This window comes from Dama dama, chromosome 5 (genome assembly GCF_033118175.1).
Source record: "Dama dama isolate Ldn47 chromosome 5, ASM3311817v1, whole genome shotgun sequence".
Lineage (NCBI taxonomy): Eukaryota > Metazoa > Chordata > Mammalia > Artiodactyla > Cervidae > Dama > Dama dama.
The window spans coordinates 107681492-107697411 of NC_083685.1; the positions used below are offsets into that span (position 1 = coordinate 107681492).

The following is a 15920-nucleotide window of genomic DNA, read 5'->3' on the forward strand; positions in this document are numbered from 1 at the left end:
AAAAGGTTCAATCTTTCCCTTCTCTCTGTTTTTTGTTTTGTTTTTTTTTCCCCAAGCGAACATCCAGTTATCTTTATAGGGATGTAAATAAATCTCGTAGCGCTACAAAAATAACAAGTCATCTGAGAGGTTTACAGTGGTACCCAGTATGTAGGAGGGTATTAAATAAAATAGCTATTGATAATTAAAAGTGAATTAGTTCAATCAAGTTACAGTATCATCCTTTAGATTAAAGTGCTCTGATATTAACTAATGTGGCAGCAAACGTGATCCTGAGAAGGAATCCCTCTGCCAGTCATCTTGCCTCTTAACTTCAATACAACAAGAATGAACACAGAGAGAGTTCCATTTAATACCTGCTCTCTCCTCAAGCCCTGCCCACGCCCTTGGCCTATGACATTCTCTTCCGAGGAGAGATGTCGGAATTTGATGAGATTCTGTCTCAACTGGAACCAAAAAAAAAAAAAAAATGAGTAGAAAACATTCTAATATCGGGTTACTAACAATGAAATTACCTGAAGAGTCTGAGTTGTTTAGTCGCTAAGTCATGTCCGAGTCTTTGCGATGCCGTGGACTGTAGCTCATCAGGCTCCTCTGTTCATGGGATTCTCTAGGCAAGAATACTGGAGTGGGTTGCCATTTCCTTCTCCATCTTTCTGTTTTAATAAACAGAATTTTTTTAATTGGTAGAAATGTTTTAATTTCCTTGTGGGTATGTCCTACATGTTAGCTGGGCTGCTCAGGCCTTTTGAATTCTGTGCTGTGTGTGCTTAGTCGCTCAGTCATGTCCAACTCTTGCGACCCCATAGACTGAGGCCCGCCAGGCTCCTCTGTCCGTGGGATTTTCCAAGCAAGAATACTGGAGTGGGTTGCCATTTCCTTCTCCAGGAGATCTTCCCGACCCAGGGATTGAACGCAGGTCTCCTGCATAGGAGTCAGACTCTTTACCGACTGAGCTATGAGGGAGTTCTGAGCTCTAGGCAAGATCTATTCCTCTTTGTGGAAGCCCAAATATCGCCTCAAAATCTGAAGAACTCTCAAGGGGTGTGCATTCTCAAGGTTACCTTTCTTTCCAGGTTCCCAAATGGGGTGGTTTTGTCCCGCAGGGGGCATTTGGCAACACTTGGAGACATTTTTGTTGTTGTCACAACTAGGGAAGGTGCTGTTGGTACCTAATGGGTAGAGGCCAGTGATGCTGTTCCGCTTCCTACAATGCATTGGACAGCCCCACAGCAAAGACTTATCCAGCCCAAAATGTCAGTAGTGCCAGGGTTGAGAAACTATGGCCGTGACATATATCCTTGTCTTCAGTTTCCACAAAGGCCTGTCCACATGAAGTCCCTGTGAATGTAGAAAACATCACTGCAGAGTCAGGGGGTACAGGGAGAGGGAGGAAGGGTTTCCATGGCAATTATGCAAAAGACTTCATATTGAATATTAGGCATTCCTGTTCCTAAACTCCTGCCAATCCAGTCATAAGACAGTGCCCTCTGGCCTTTCACCTGAAGTAGTTCTCAGCCTTATGCTTTCTCACTGGCACTTTCTCCCTGTATCCTGTCTGGAGCAAAACAAACCAAAAAAAAGTTTTTTTTCTCTGGGCACATGGAAAGGTAGTTTCACTATCTGTTTATTGGTTTAGGCTCCCACCAACACCCACACACAGAGAGAAATAAGTTACTTTGCTAAACAATGGTGATTCTCTTCCTAAGAGGAATTCTAATGCTATTAAGAGAATAACGTTTTTACCTCATTATATAAGTATAATACTTAAACAATTTTTAATTATTTTAAATATAGAAAAAATAAGATAAATTTCAAGTTCTACCATTATCAGAGAATCTTAACATATTGACATAACTATAATAGATCTAATTTTTCACGTTATGAACCGTTACACTGTACAGAAATCCTATAATTTCTGCTACATTTATTCATATTTATTTCCCCTGTGTTTCCAAGTTCACTGCTTGCTTTTCTGGTTTGCCAGTGCTGCATTATAGGTTAGGTGATTATAACAGATGGCTTTTCAGGTTTGGAGTCTTTGAGTTCCACTGTTTAATTTTACTATCCAGTTTTTACATGGAAGATAGGACAGATGTAGGCTCAGAAACAGAGTGGTCTTAGCATCCAGAGAGCAAGCCTTCCTGAAAGCTTATGGCTTTGATAAAATTATTTATGAATTACTTAAATTTTCATCTAGGATCTCCTTCTAACATTGTTGATATTTAATATTAGTATGTTATGGGGAAAATAAAATTTTTATTCACATAATAGGAGCTTTACTAAAATGTATCCAATGGCATATATTTATATATACTTACACCAATGTGATAGTTAAGTTGGAATTAATTAAGGTACTGTATATTATAAATCAAATATGAGAAGTGTCCTGGGTACTTAGAAAGTTACAGACAGTCTCTCTTTACTGCATTGTAATAAATTTCCTTAAAATCACCCTCCCTTTAAAAGAAATTTTCGTTTTTGATAGCTCTTTGTGTGAGCCTCTTCATCCATTGATCCCTCCCCCTCTTCCTTTCTTCCTTCCCAGTACTTTATTAAGGTGTGATTAATGTATATAAAATGTACTAGTGTTAAGTGTTACAACTTGGATGACTTTCATATATGTATACACTTGTGTGACTACAACTCACATCAAGACATAAACATTTCCATCTCCCAATAAAGTTCCTTTCCAGTTCTGGAATTTCATAAATCAGTATGATCTCTTTTGTGTCTGTCCTCAATATAATGTTTTTGAGATTCATACATGTTGTTCTGTGTATCATTTATCTATCCTTTTGCTAAGTAGTAATCCCTTGTGTGAATATTTCATTGTTCGTTTATTCATTTTTCTTCTGATGAACAATTGAATTGTTCAGTTTTGGGTTACTATGATTATACTATGATTAATGCTTTGAGAATTCTTGTATAACTTTTTTTGTAACATAAACACTCATTTCTCCTGAATAAAGATCTAGGAGTGGAGTTACTGGGTCATATGGTATGAATACATTTAATTTTATTAGAAACCAGTTTCCCAAAGTGATCATAACCTATTTTATACTCCCACCAACAGTATATGAGAATTACAGTTACTCCATTTCCTCACAAACTCTTGATGTTGTAGTCTTTTTATTTTTAGGTATTCTGGTAGGTGTTATGGTCCGTGTATTTTTTAATTACAAAAATAACTTATGAATATATTTTTACTGTAGAATATTTGTATAACTGTAGAAAATTTGTAGAATATTTGTAGAATATTTGTATAATCTATATTCTAGAAGAATATAGATTACTTGACCTAGCACAGCCATCAGAAAAGAAAAAGAAATAATAGGTATCCAAATTGGAAGGGAAGAGGCAAAATTGTCATTATATGCAGATGACGTGATATTATATATAGAAGATCCTAAAGATGCCACACTAAAACCATTGGAACTATTAAGTGAATTCAGCAAGGTAGCAGGTTACAAGATACAGAAATCTTTTGCATTTCTTTATGCTAACAATGAACTATAAGAAAATGAAAGAACAATCCCATTTAATACTGTGTCCAGGGACTTCCGTGGTGGTGCAGTGGATAGGAATCTGCCTGCCAGTGCAGAGGACACGAGTTCAATCCCTGGTTCAGGAAGATTCCACCTGAGCACCTAAGCCCGTGCACTGTAACTTCTGAGCCCATACCCTAGAGCCTGTGGGTGTGGCTACTAAAGCCCATGCACTCCAGGGCCCGTGAACGACAAATACGGAGCCTGTGTGCTCTAACTACTGAGGCTTTTGTGTCCTAGAGCCACACGCTGCAGCCACTGAGGCCTGCATACCTGGGGCCTATGCTCTACAACAAGAGAGGCCACCACAATGAGAAGCAACTAGAGAAAGCCCATAAACAGCAATGCAGTCCCAGTGCAACCAAAAAATTTTTTTAATGAATTAAAAAAATTGTGTACAAAAAATACCTAAGAATAAACCTAATCAAGGAGGTGAAAGACCTATGTACTAAGAACTATAAAACATGGTTAAAGGAAATTGAAAATGATTCAAAGAAATGGAAAGACATCACATGACCTTTGATTGGAAGAATTAATATTGTTAAAATGGCCATGCTACCCAAAGCAACTTACAGATTCAGTGCAATCCCTATCAAACTATCCATGACATTTTTCACACAATTAGAACAAATAATCCAAATATATATGGAATCATAAAAGACCCAGAATTTCCAAAGCAGTTCTGAGGAAAAAGAACATAAACCCTCCCAGACTTCAGACAATACTCAAAGCTACAGTAATCAAATCAGTGTGGTATTGGCACAAAAACAGACATATAGATCAATGGAACAGAATAGAGCCCAGAAATAAACACATGGTCAATTAATCTTTAACTAATGAGGTAAGAATATACATTGGAGAAAAGACAATCTCTTCAGCAAGTGGTGTTGGGAAAGCTGGGCAGCCTCATGTAAATCAATAAAGTTAGAACACTCCCTCACATTATACACACACAAAAAAAACTCAAAATGGCTTAAAGAGTTAAATATAAGACATGACATCATAGGACTCCTAGGAGAGAATATAGGCAAAACATTTTCTGCAACTGCTGAGCCTGTGTGCCGCAACCACTGAAGCCTGCTACAATTCTGACGTGAATTGCAGCAATATTTTCTTAGTTCAGTCTCCCAAAGCAATAGAAATAAAAGAAAAAACAAATGGGTCCTAATCAAACTTAGAAGCACTTGCACAGCAAAGGAAACTGTAAACAAAACCAAAAGACAGCCTACAGACTGGGAGAAAATATTTGTAAACTATGTGACCAACAAGGACTTAATTTCCAAAATATACAAACAGCTCATACAACTCAATGTCAAAAAAACAAACAACCCAATTGAGAAATGGGCAGAACTAAACAGGCATTTCTCCAAAGACATCCAGATGGCCAACAGATACATGAGATGATGCTCAATATTGCTAATTATTATTGTTGTTGTTGTTTAGTCTCTAAGTTGTGTCCAACTCTTTGCAACCCCATGGGCTACAGCCTACCAGGGTCCTCTGTCCATGGGATTTTTCCAGGCAAGAATAAACTGGAGTGGATCGCCATTTCCTTCTCCAGGAGATCTTCCCGATCCAGGGATCAAACCTGTGTCTCCTGCATTGGCAAGTGTATTCTTTACTGCTGAGCCACCAGGAAAGCCCGCTAATTATTCAGTCAGTCAGTTCAGTTGCTCATCGCGTCCGACTCTTTGCAACCCCATGAATCGCAGCACGCCAGGCCTCCCTGTCCATCACCAACTCCCGGAGTTTACTCAAACTCATGCCCATTGAGTCGGTGATGCCATCCAGCCATCTCATCTTCTGTCGTCCCCTTCTCCTCCTGCCCCCAATCCGTCCCAGCATCAGGGTCTTTTCCAGTGAGTCAACTCTTCGCATGAGGTGGCCAAAGTATTAGAGTTTCAGCTTCAGCATCAGTCCTTCCAATGAACACCCAGGACTTATCTCCTTCAGGATGGACTGGTTGGATCTCCTTGCAGTCCAAGGGGCTCTCAAGAGTCTTCTCCAACACCACAGTTCAAAAGCATCAATTTTTCAGCGCTCAGCTTTCCTCACAGTCCAACTCTCACATCCATACATGACCACTGGAAAAACCATTGCCTTGACTAGACGGACCTTTGTTGGCAAAGTAATGTCTCTGCTTTTTAATATGCTATCTAGGTTGGTCATAACTTTCCTTCCAAGGGGTAAGTTTCTTTTAATTTCATGGCTGCAGTCACCATCTGCAGTGATTTTGGAGCCCCAAAAAATAAAGTCTGACAGTGTTTCCACTGTCTCCCCATCTATTTCCCATGAGGTGATGGGACCAGATGCCATGACCTTAGTTTTCAGAATGTTGAGCTTTTAGCCAACTTTTTCACTCTCCTCTTTCACTTTCATCAAGAGGCTTTTTAGTTCATCTTCACTTTCTTCCATAAGGGTTGTGTCATCTGCATATCTAAGGTTATTGATATTTCTCCCAGCAATCTTGATTCCAGCTTGTGCTTCTTCCAGCCCAGTGTTTCTCATGATGTACTCTGCATATAAGTTAAATAAGCAGGGTGACAATATACAGTCTTGACGTACTCCTTTTCCTATTTGGAACCAGTATGTTGGTCCATGTCCAGCTCTAACTGTTGCTTCCTGACCTGCATACAGGTTTCTTAAGAGGCAGGTCAGGTGGTCTGGTATTCCCATCTCTTTCAGAATTTTCCACAGTTTATTGTGATCCACACAGTCGAAGGCTTTGGCATAGTCAATAAAGCAGAAATAGATGTTTTTCTGGAACTCTCTTGCTTTTTCGATGATCCATCAGATATTGGCAATTTGATCTCTGGTTCCTCTGCCTTTTCTAAAACCAGCTTGAACATCTGGAAGTTCACGATTTACGTATTGCTGAAGCCTGACTTGGAGAATTTTGAGCATTACTTTACTAGCGTGTGAGATGAATGCAATTATGTGGTAGTTTGAGCATTCTTTGGGATTAGAGAAATGCAAATCAAAACTACAGTGAGCTATCACCTCACACCAATTAGAATGGCTATCACTAAAAAGTCTACAATAAATACAGGAGAGAGTATGGAAAAAAGGGAACCTTCCTACACTGTAGATGGGAACGTAAATTGGTGTGGCCACTGTGGGAAACAATATGGAGGCTCCTTAAGAAACTAAAAATAGAACTACCATATGATCCAGCAATCCCACTCCAAGGCATATATCTAGAAAAGACGAAAGGTCTGATTTGAGAAGATATATGCAACCCAGCGTTCATAGCAGCACAATTTATAATAGCCAAGAGATAGAAGCAACTAAAGTGTCCACCAACATTTGAATGGATAAAGAAGATGTGATATGTATATATATCACATTCAGTTCAGTTCAGTTCAGTCACTCAGTTGTGTCCGACTCTTGGTGACCCCACGAATTGCAGCATGCCAGGCCTCCCTATCCATCACCAACTCCTGGAGTTTACTCAAACCCATGTCCATCGAGTCGGTGATGCCATCCAACCATCTCATCCTCTGTTGTCCCCTTCTTCTCCTGCCCCCAATCAGTCCCAGCATCAGGGTCTTTTTCCAGTGAGTCAACTCTTCGCATGAGGTGGCCTAAGTACTGGAGTTTCAGCTTCAGCATCAGTCCTTCCAATGAACACCCAGGACTGATCTCCTTTTACTCAGCCATAAAAATAAGGAAGTAGGGACTTCCCTGGTGGCCCAGTGGCTAAGACTCAGAGCTCCCAATGCAGGAGCTCCGAAATTCAATCCCTGGTCGGGGAACAAGATCTCACATGCTGCAACTAAGATCTGGTGCAGCCAAATAAATAAATATTAAAAAAAATAATAAAATATTGCCATTTGCAGCAACATGAATGGACTTAGAGATTATTGTACTAAGTGAAGTAAGTCAGACAGAGAAAGACAACTATTATTTGATATCACTTATGCATGAAATCTAAAAAATAATACAAATGGACTTACTTACCAAACAGAAACAGAGTCACATAGAAAACAAACGTATGGTCACCAAAGGAGAAGGCAGGGAGGGATAAATTAGGAGAATGGGGTTAACAGATACGCACCACTGTATATAAAATAGGGAAACAACAAAGATTTACTCTGCAGCATAGGGAACTATATTCAATATCTTGCAGTAACCTATATTGGAACAGAATCTGTAAAAGAGTATATATATATGTGTGTATCTGAATTACTTTGCTATATACTTGAAGCTAACACATTACTGTAAATCAACTATAGTTCAATGAAAAAAAGAAAAAAAGAAATTGGTTTTTTAACATCGCACCATTGTAAGCTTTCCCGTATAAATCTATGTACATATTCATATATATATTCATTTTAAGCTGTTGTACAGTGTTTCAAATTTAATTATTCCCCTATTAAAGGATGCTTAGATTGTTTACAGTATTTTTTATATTTCCACAGTGCTGTAGAGAACATATCTGCATCTTTGTGTATATATGCAAATATTTCTGTAGGATAGATTCAGGGAAGATTGCAGAAGTGTTAATTCAGATTTGCAGACTGGCCAGTAGTTAAAACTTAATCTATAGTACTATCTGTGTTTTAGTTTCCAGTTTTTGTTTTCTCTATGCTATATGTGTATAGGTATTGTCATTTTTTTCACCTTCAGGAGGTAGAAGAATTAAAAATACAAACACCACACATTTCTTGGGTCATGGGGCAGAAACAATCAGCAGGTGAAGCAAACCACAGCCAGAACATGTTGACAGTTTCTCTATTGTATGCTGACAACTTCCTGCAAGCCAAAACAAAGCTGGTGGGTATGATTTTAGCCTTGCCAACAAGCTTTACCTCTTAACAAAAAGCAAAATATATGCCTTAAAAGATTACAGTTGATTGCCAGATGAAAATTTAATGCAAGGTTTAAAACACGTTCTAAGCACAGTAAAAGTCATTCCCCCCCCCCCCACTATGATACTTTTATTTAATTGGTGTGAAAATAAGCAAGACAAGATTCTATGAAGGCTTCCATCATGTGTGCATGCATGCTCAGTCATGTCTGACTCTCTGTGACCCCATGGATTATAGCCGGCCAGGCTCCTCTGTCCATGGGATTATCCTGGCGAGAATACTGGAGTGGGTTGCCATTTCCTCCTCCAGGGGATCTTCCTCACCCAGGGATCTAACCCGTGTCTCCTGTGGCTCCTGCATTGATAGGCAGATTCCTTACCACTGAGCCACCTGGGAAGCCCTCCATCGTTAGAGTAGGAAAATTAAACAACTGAAGTTTCAGAAGTTTGATTTTACTGAGATATTTAAGTCACTGCAGATATACTAATGGTCTCATACCTTCAGTATATTTGTGACAAGGAATCAGAAATTATTATTTTTTGTCTGTTTCTATCAGAAACTGTCAATGAGACTTTGTAGAAGTTGAATCAGTAACCAGGGTGCTTCTTCTGTAAAATAGCAATATGTTACTAAAGGGAAAGTTGTGACACTTAATTAAATTGAATACCCAAATATCTGGAATGAAATGTGGTCTTCTGTTATTTCCAAGGTGGAGATTGTTTTGATTTGGCAGGCATGATTTGTTAGGCATGGCCAAGTGCGTGGCCATAGTCTGTTACTGGAAAGGGTGTCTTACTGTTAGCCACTCACTCAGGGAAGTCCTGAGGATGATGCAGATCTGTATTCCCTACTTATGGGACATCAGTTCAAACAAAGGACTCCTGGGATGGCTCCCTGAGAGGAGTCCCTCCTCTCCTTGATCCCCTTTCTCTTCTCCACCATCCCAACAACATTTTCTATATGCATCCTTTCCAAATAGGTTCCCATCTTCATCGTCAAAGGGTCACGTCCCATCTTTAAGGCTTTAACTCCTTCAAAGTGTTCAGAGTTAAGTATCTATAAGATAAATTAAACATTTTAATTAGAAAAGATGTAGGTATCCTTGAAAATTAAAAGATGAGTCTGAAGTAGCATCCTGCCCCTAGATTTTTTTTTTTTTTTTTGAATAGTGAGTAGATTGTTTTCTGACATTTACTTAGGTATTTTCTTTATTAACACCTATTTTCCCCATGTGGGAAAAAGAACCATGTTCTTTAAGTTGATTCCCAGGCCATCCCATTTTTAAACACTATTTTGTGGATCACAAAATTATATATTTCTCTCTTTTTTTTTTTTAGTTTTTTTTAAATTAAATTTAATTTTTTTTTTCATTTATGTATTTCTCTAATAAGACTGTTCAGGGCATTAGTGCTAAGGCTGGACAAGAAAGGACAATGGTTCTCATAGATTAGGATTAGAAGCTATGTATAATTTTTTTATTATATATTATGGAAATTGATGTCAAAAACTTACATGTTCACCCAGTAAAAGGTTGTTTTCTTTTTTTATTTGTAAATTAATTAATTTATTTTAATTAGAGGCTAATTACTTTACAATATTGTAGTGGTTTTTGCCAAACATCAACATGAATCAACCACAGGCACACATGTGTTCCCCATCCTGAACCCCACTCCCGCCTCCCTGCCCATCCCGTCCTCCAGGGTCATCCCAGTGCACCAGCCCCGAGCACCCTGTCTCATGCATCGAACCTGGACTGGCGATCCGCTTCACATATGATAATATACACGTTTCAGCGCTACCCTCTCAAATCATCCCACCCTCGCCTTCTCCCACAGAGTCCAAAAGACTGTTCTTTACATCTGTGTCTCTTTTGCTGTCTTACATACAGGGTCATCGTTGACCATCTTTCTAAATTTCATATATATGCATTAGTATACTGTATTGGAGTTTTTCTTTCTGACCTACTTCACTCTGTATAATAGGCTCCAGTTTCATCCACCTCATTAGAACTGATTCAAATGGATTCTTTTTAAAAATATGGAACGCTTCATGAATTTATGTATCATCCTTGCACAGACGCCATGCTAATCTTCTCGGTATCGTTCCAATTTTAGTATATGTGCTGCCGAAGCAAGCACTGTTTATTCAAATTTTAAACTTAATTGTATGTCATGTATGTTTTCAAAAAAACCCTTTTGTATTTTATCTAGAGGAGAATCGTTGTTTTATTGCTAAGTCGTGTCTGGCTCTTTTGCGACCCCATGGACTGTAACCCACCAGGCTCCTTTGTCCATGGGATTTCCCAAGCAAGATTATTGGAGTAAGGTTGCCATTTCCTTCTCCAGGGGTACCTTTCAGATGTGGAGATTGAACCTGTGTCTCCTCCATTGGCAGGCGGATTCTTTACCACTGAGCCACCAGGGAAGCTCCCCAGAGGAGAATTCTGTAGACATATTTTGATGGAGAATGATTGTCCAATTTGAGACTTCAGAAACCCTTTCAGTCCTGAAGCCTGGGCCACTCCCCCTTCTGTTGGCTTCCTCTTTGTTAGTGGGAGCACTCCTTTAATCCCCTGTTCCCTAACTCCAAGCTCTGATGGTGGTGTTGTGACTGGGGAATAACTCCAGTGGTCAGGACTGGGAAGGGTATGAGGAGCTGGCTGAGAGCTAGGTTGGAGTTCCCAGGATTAGGGAAGAGCCTATTTAATAAGCCAGAATGAGAACAGGAATGGGCCTCACCTAGAAAGGAGGTGAGAGCCAGTGGAGGGACCCAGAGAGAAAGGAGAAAAGAATTTCCTCTCATCTTCCACTCTTTCTCTCCTGTCTCTTTACCTCTGACCTCCTCTCCCATTGAGAATGTGGCTACCAACAGGCTTGGAGGTGCTATGATAAGACAGGAGGCTAGGGGTGGGGTGAGGAGAGATAATGGAAGTCAGCAGAAAGTTATTGAAGTAAAATGACTGTCAAAGCAGCAGCAGTGAGAAAACAGATATTTCTATGATTGTGCCCAGCCAGCCAGGACAACCATTCACGTTTAAAGAATATTTGCAACTACTTGGGTTTTTTATTTTGTTTTTAACTAAAGAGAGGGCTGAAATACTGCCCAGCATTAAACTTAATAGAATTAATTTGTTGAGTCATTTCACCCTGTGCCAACAAAAATCTCAAATATTTTCTTGGGTGTAATGCAAGTATAGACAGAAATTTATGGTATCCTTCTTTTCAGAAATGTGAGTTCTGCTTTAGTAGTTCAAATACTTTAGCAGAATATCCCCTCTAGGAACACTTTGATTGGTTTTTGGTTGGTGGAGTTGTTTTCAGCAGCATTTGGTCATTCATCCTGCCTTCAAATTAGAAGGCTGATTGAAGTGAACTTTTGAATTTTAGAAACAATATATCAACAACAATTTTCTAACTATTAAAGAACACCAACTTAAATATTTTGTTCTTTCTGTGTATTAGGAGCAGTACTTAGAAAATAAATGGAGGCAACCTTTATTTTTTAGTAGCTTGAAAAATGTGACCCTTAAGATGTCATTCTCCTCCAAGTAAACAAAATATCCATTTGTATCCTCGTAAAATGGACAAGGTGAGAGGCTTGGGAGAATGTCAAAGACTTTCAGTGATCTACAGAACCTAGAGATCTTGGGTGCATCCTGTTAAGTCAGCATCTTTTCAGCTGGCCTTAGATCCTGCAGTGGTTTCTCCCAGGGACCTGATGATATATCATGTCTACAAGTTTCCACATACCCTCCCTTCCCTTGTCCTTCAGTTTTCATTTCCTATTTTCCTTTCCTACTCTGGTTTGATGAAATAGTTATTCATAAGCTGCCTGGAAGCTGAGGAAATCTATGTTTTAGGGAAGTGAAGTGAAGTGAAGTGAAGTCGCTCAATCGTGTCTGACTCTTTGAGACCCCATGGATTGTAGCCTACCAGGCTCCTCCGTCCATGGGATTCTCCAGGCAAGAATAGTGGAGTGGGTTGCCATTTCCTTCTCCAGGGAATCTTCCCGACCCAGGGATCGAACCTGGGTCTCCCACATTGGAGGCAGATGCTTTAACCTCTGAGCCACCAGGGAAGCCCATGTTTTAGGGAAGCTGTGAACTATAATAGGAAGATGCATGTTTGTCAGAGCTGTGTTTACCTTTTTAATATGGGACTTCAAATAATTATATATTACTTTTAGTACAAAATACTATGTATTGCTACAAACTTGCCTTCCAGAATAATCTTTCATCACTGTTGCTCTTACCCCTAAGCTTTATGTTCTTCCTTCCAAGTCAGAATTCTTTCAGTTTCTCCACCTGAGCTAGATCTGTCACCCTAGGACCTTTGCACACGATGTTTCCATGCATGTGCCATTCTTTTCCTCATTCTACCAGCTCCTCCCCACCCCAACATACATACTTGACCTGCTGATCTAGGGGTTTCAGATGAAAGGTTAGGTCTCTGAGAGATCTCCCTAACTTACTTCCCTCTAGACTAGGTGCATCTACTATGGGCCTGTGTCTCCCTCACTTTTCTTATATTGTAGTTCGTATCACAGTTTATTCTAATTGTCTATTTAAGTCTTTATTCTTTGATAGACTGTAAACTTTTAGTTTGGATCTGTCTTGTTCACTTTTTCAGTATACAGCATATAATAAGTGCTCAACAAATATTTGTAGAAGAGTAAAGGCATTTAGAAAAAAAAAGTGACAATATTTATGGTACATTTCTGATTTTGTCTTTTCTCCTTGGTGTGAGGACATTTATATCAGTGTGGTATTGCTCACTCATTAGTCAAAGGTATAGACCTTGTACCATCAGGTATTATGTGTAGTGAGTGATGTGATGTCAGAGGCACCTCTGGAATGTTGTTACTCAGTTAGTGGTGTTTTCCACTCTGGGCTTTGTAGTTATAGGTGCCTAAGGCATTCTGATTTGATAAGACATGATATTTATATTGGAAGAGTTTTTATTTGCACAAGGCTGATTGCTTAATAGAAACCCCACCCAGAGAGGGTGGTGAACTTGGTTAAAATACAGGAGGTGGAAATCTCTTATTGAATGGTGAGCAGTGCATTTCTGAGCAGCCTTACTGAGGCATCTTCAGGTTATAATCACTGTAGGTAACATCATCTTCTAAATTGAAAGGCAAATGTATTATATGTTGGTCTGTAGTTTTATTTCCTTAGTATTTTTAAAGATATTTTCCTTAATATCTTTAAGTTTTGATATCAGGGTTATTCAGGCTTATAAAATGAATTGGGAAGTGTATAAAATACTAGATGCATAATCTCTCCTATAGCTCTTGCTTTTGACTTATTTATGTTTTCATGATTATAAATTTGTTCATCTAGTGAGTTGTGGGAGTATTTTTAGATCAGGTTGAAAAAAAAGATGAAACAGGTGGAAGAGGTTGTCTTTGTGCCATGTTATTCCTCTGAGTAGATGACACTTGCAGATGAAGGGACAAGTACTTAAATAAACACATGGCCCTCTAAAGTGTTTTGAAATGAAGACTTCAAAAAAGTAATTTTAAAGTGAAACTTAACAAGTAAAGTCATAATAAAATATCAAAGTATCAAATGAGTTGGGGGATAATTATATCCTATTGATTCCCTTTTAACAATTTTAGTATATACAAATATAGTTACATGGGATATTTTACTTATAAGAATTTAGTAAGGCAAGTAGAAGTTCAAAATAATATACACACACACATATATATATTTAACATCTATAGGCACAAAATATACATTATAACCGTCTATCTCCCATAGGATCTTTATTCCCCAGGATCATTATTCCATAGGATCTTTATTCTGCCCGGGTGTCCTCCTTTCCTGTTCCCAGCTATGAATCAGTACAACCTACTACTACTGAGTGAAATGAAGAGGAGGCTGAAAAATTAAAGTCAGTCTAAGCTAAGAGTAATATTACATTATGCTTGCAAAGTAATTTTAATTTTACTTTTTCGCATGTAAAACACATTTTAGAACATTTAGAAACTGTAGAAGAGTATAAAGAAGATGATAAAATGGCTTGTAATTCCAGTCCCTAGAGAGGACCACTGTTAATATTTTGGTGTCTTATCACAGCACCTGATTGACCTGTGCCGCTGCCGCCGCCGCCGAGTCGCTTCAGTCGTGTCCGACTCTGTGCGACCCCGTAGACGGCAGCCCAACAGGCTCCCCTGTCCCTGGGATTCTCCAGGCAAGAGCACTGGAGTGGGTTGCCATTTCCTTCTCCATGATTGACCTCTAGGAAGGACTCAGTTTAGACTGGGTTAATGACTGAGTTAAGCTAAGTACCTCCCCCTTTTTTTGGGTAAAATGTCAGGATGATATCATATATTACAAATCAATAGGCAAGTTTTTAGAATAGTTTTAGATTTATAGGAAAGATTGAACAGGTGGTACAGAGAATTCTCCTATTCCCTTCCCTCTCCCCCGATTTCCTCCATTATTAGCTAACTTTCACATTAGTGTGATACATTTGTTAGAATTAATGAACCAATACTGATATGTTATTGACTAAAGTCTGCAGTTTATTCAGTCCTGTCAGACTCTTTGTGACCCCATGGACCATACAGTCCATGGAATTCTCCAGGCCAGAATACTGGAGTGGGTTGCCATTTCCTCCTCCAGGGGATCTTCCTCACCCAGGGATCTAACCCGTGTCTCCTGTGGCTCCTGCATTGATAGGCAGATTCCTTACCACTGAGCCACCTGGGAAGCCCTCCATCGTTAGAGTAGGAAAATTAAACAACTGAAGTTTCAGAAGTTTGATTTTACTGAGATATTTAAGTCACTGCAGATATACTAATGGTCTCATACCTTCAGTATATTTGTGACAAGGAATCAGAAATTATTATTTTTTGTCTGTTTCTATCAGAAACTGTCAATGAGACTTTGTAGAAGTTGAATCAGTAACCAGGGTGCTTCTTCTGTAAAATAGCAATATGTTACTAAAGGGAAAGTTGTGACACTTAATTAAATTGAATACCCAAATATCTGGAATGAAATGTGGTCTTCTGTTATTTCCAAGGTGGAGATTGTTTTGATTTGGCAGGCATGATTTGTTAGGCATGGCCAAGTGCGTGGCCATAGTCTGTTACTGGAAAGGGTGTCTTACTGTTAGCCACTCACTCAGGGAAGTCCTGAGGATGATGCAGATCTGTATTCCCTACTTATGGGACATCAGTTCAAACAAAGGACTCCTGGGATGGCTCCCTGAGAGGAGTCCCTCCTCTCCTTGATCCCCTTTCTCTTCTCCACCATCCCAACAACATTTTCTATATGCATCCTTTCCAAATAGGTTCCCATCTTCATCGTCAAAGGGTCACGTCCCATCTTTAAGGCTTTAACTCCTTCAAAGTGTTCAGAGTTAAGTATCTATAAGATAAATTAAACATTTTAATTAGAAAAGATGTAGGTATCCTTGAAAATTAAAAGATGAGTCTGAAGTAGCATCCTGCCCCTAGATTTTTTTTTTTTTTTTTGAATAGTGAGTAGATTGTTTTCTGACATTTACTTAGGTATTTTCTTTATTAACACCTATTTTCCCCATGTGGGAAA

The 15920-nt window shown here is 39.0% G+C and overlaps 1 protein-coding gene and 1 non-coding gene across 2 annotated transcripts in view; one reads left to right on the forward strand and one right to left on the reverse strand.

Annotated features, from left to right (window-relative positions):
• Nucleotides 1-15920, forward strand: part of SKAP1 (src kinase associated phosphoprotein 1) — a 301141-nt gene that overhangs the window by 7778 nt on the left and 277443 nt on the right. The gene's annotated exons all lie outside the window — the stretch shown is intronic.
• LOC133058075 (U6 spliceosomal RNA) lies at nt 10391-10497 on the reverse strand. The gene has a single exon (XR_009693199.1). It is a non-coding gene; the product is annotated as a U6 spliceosomal RNA (small nuclear RNA).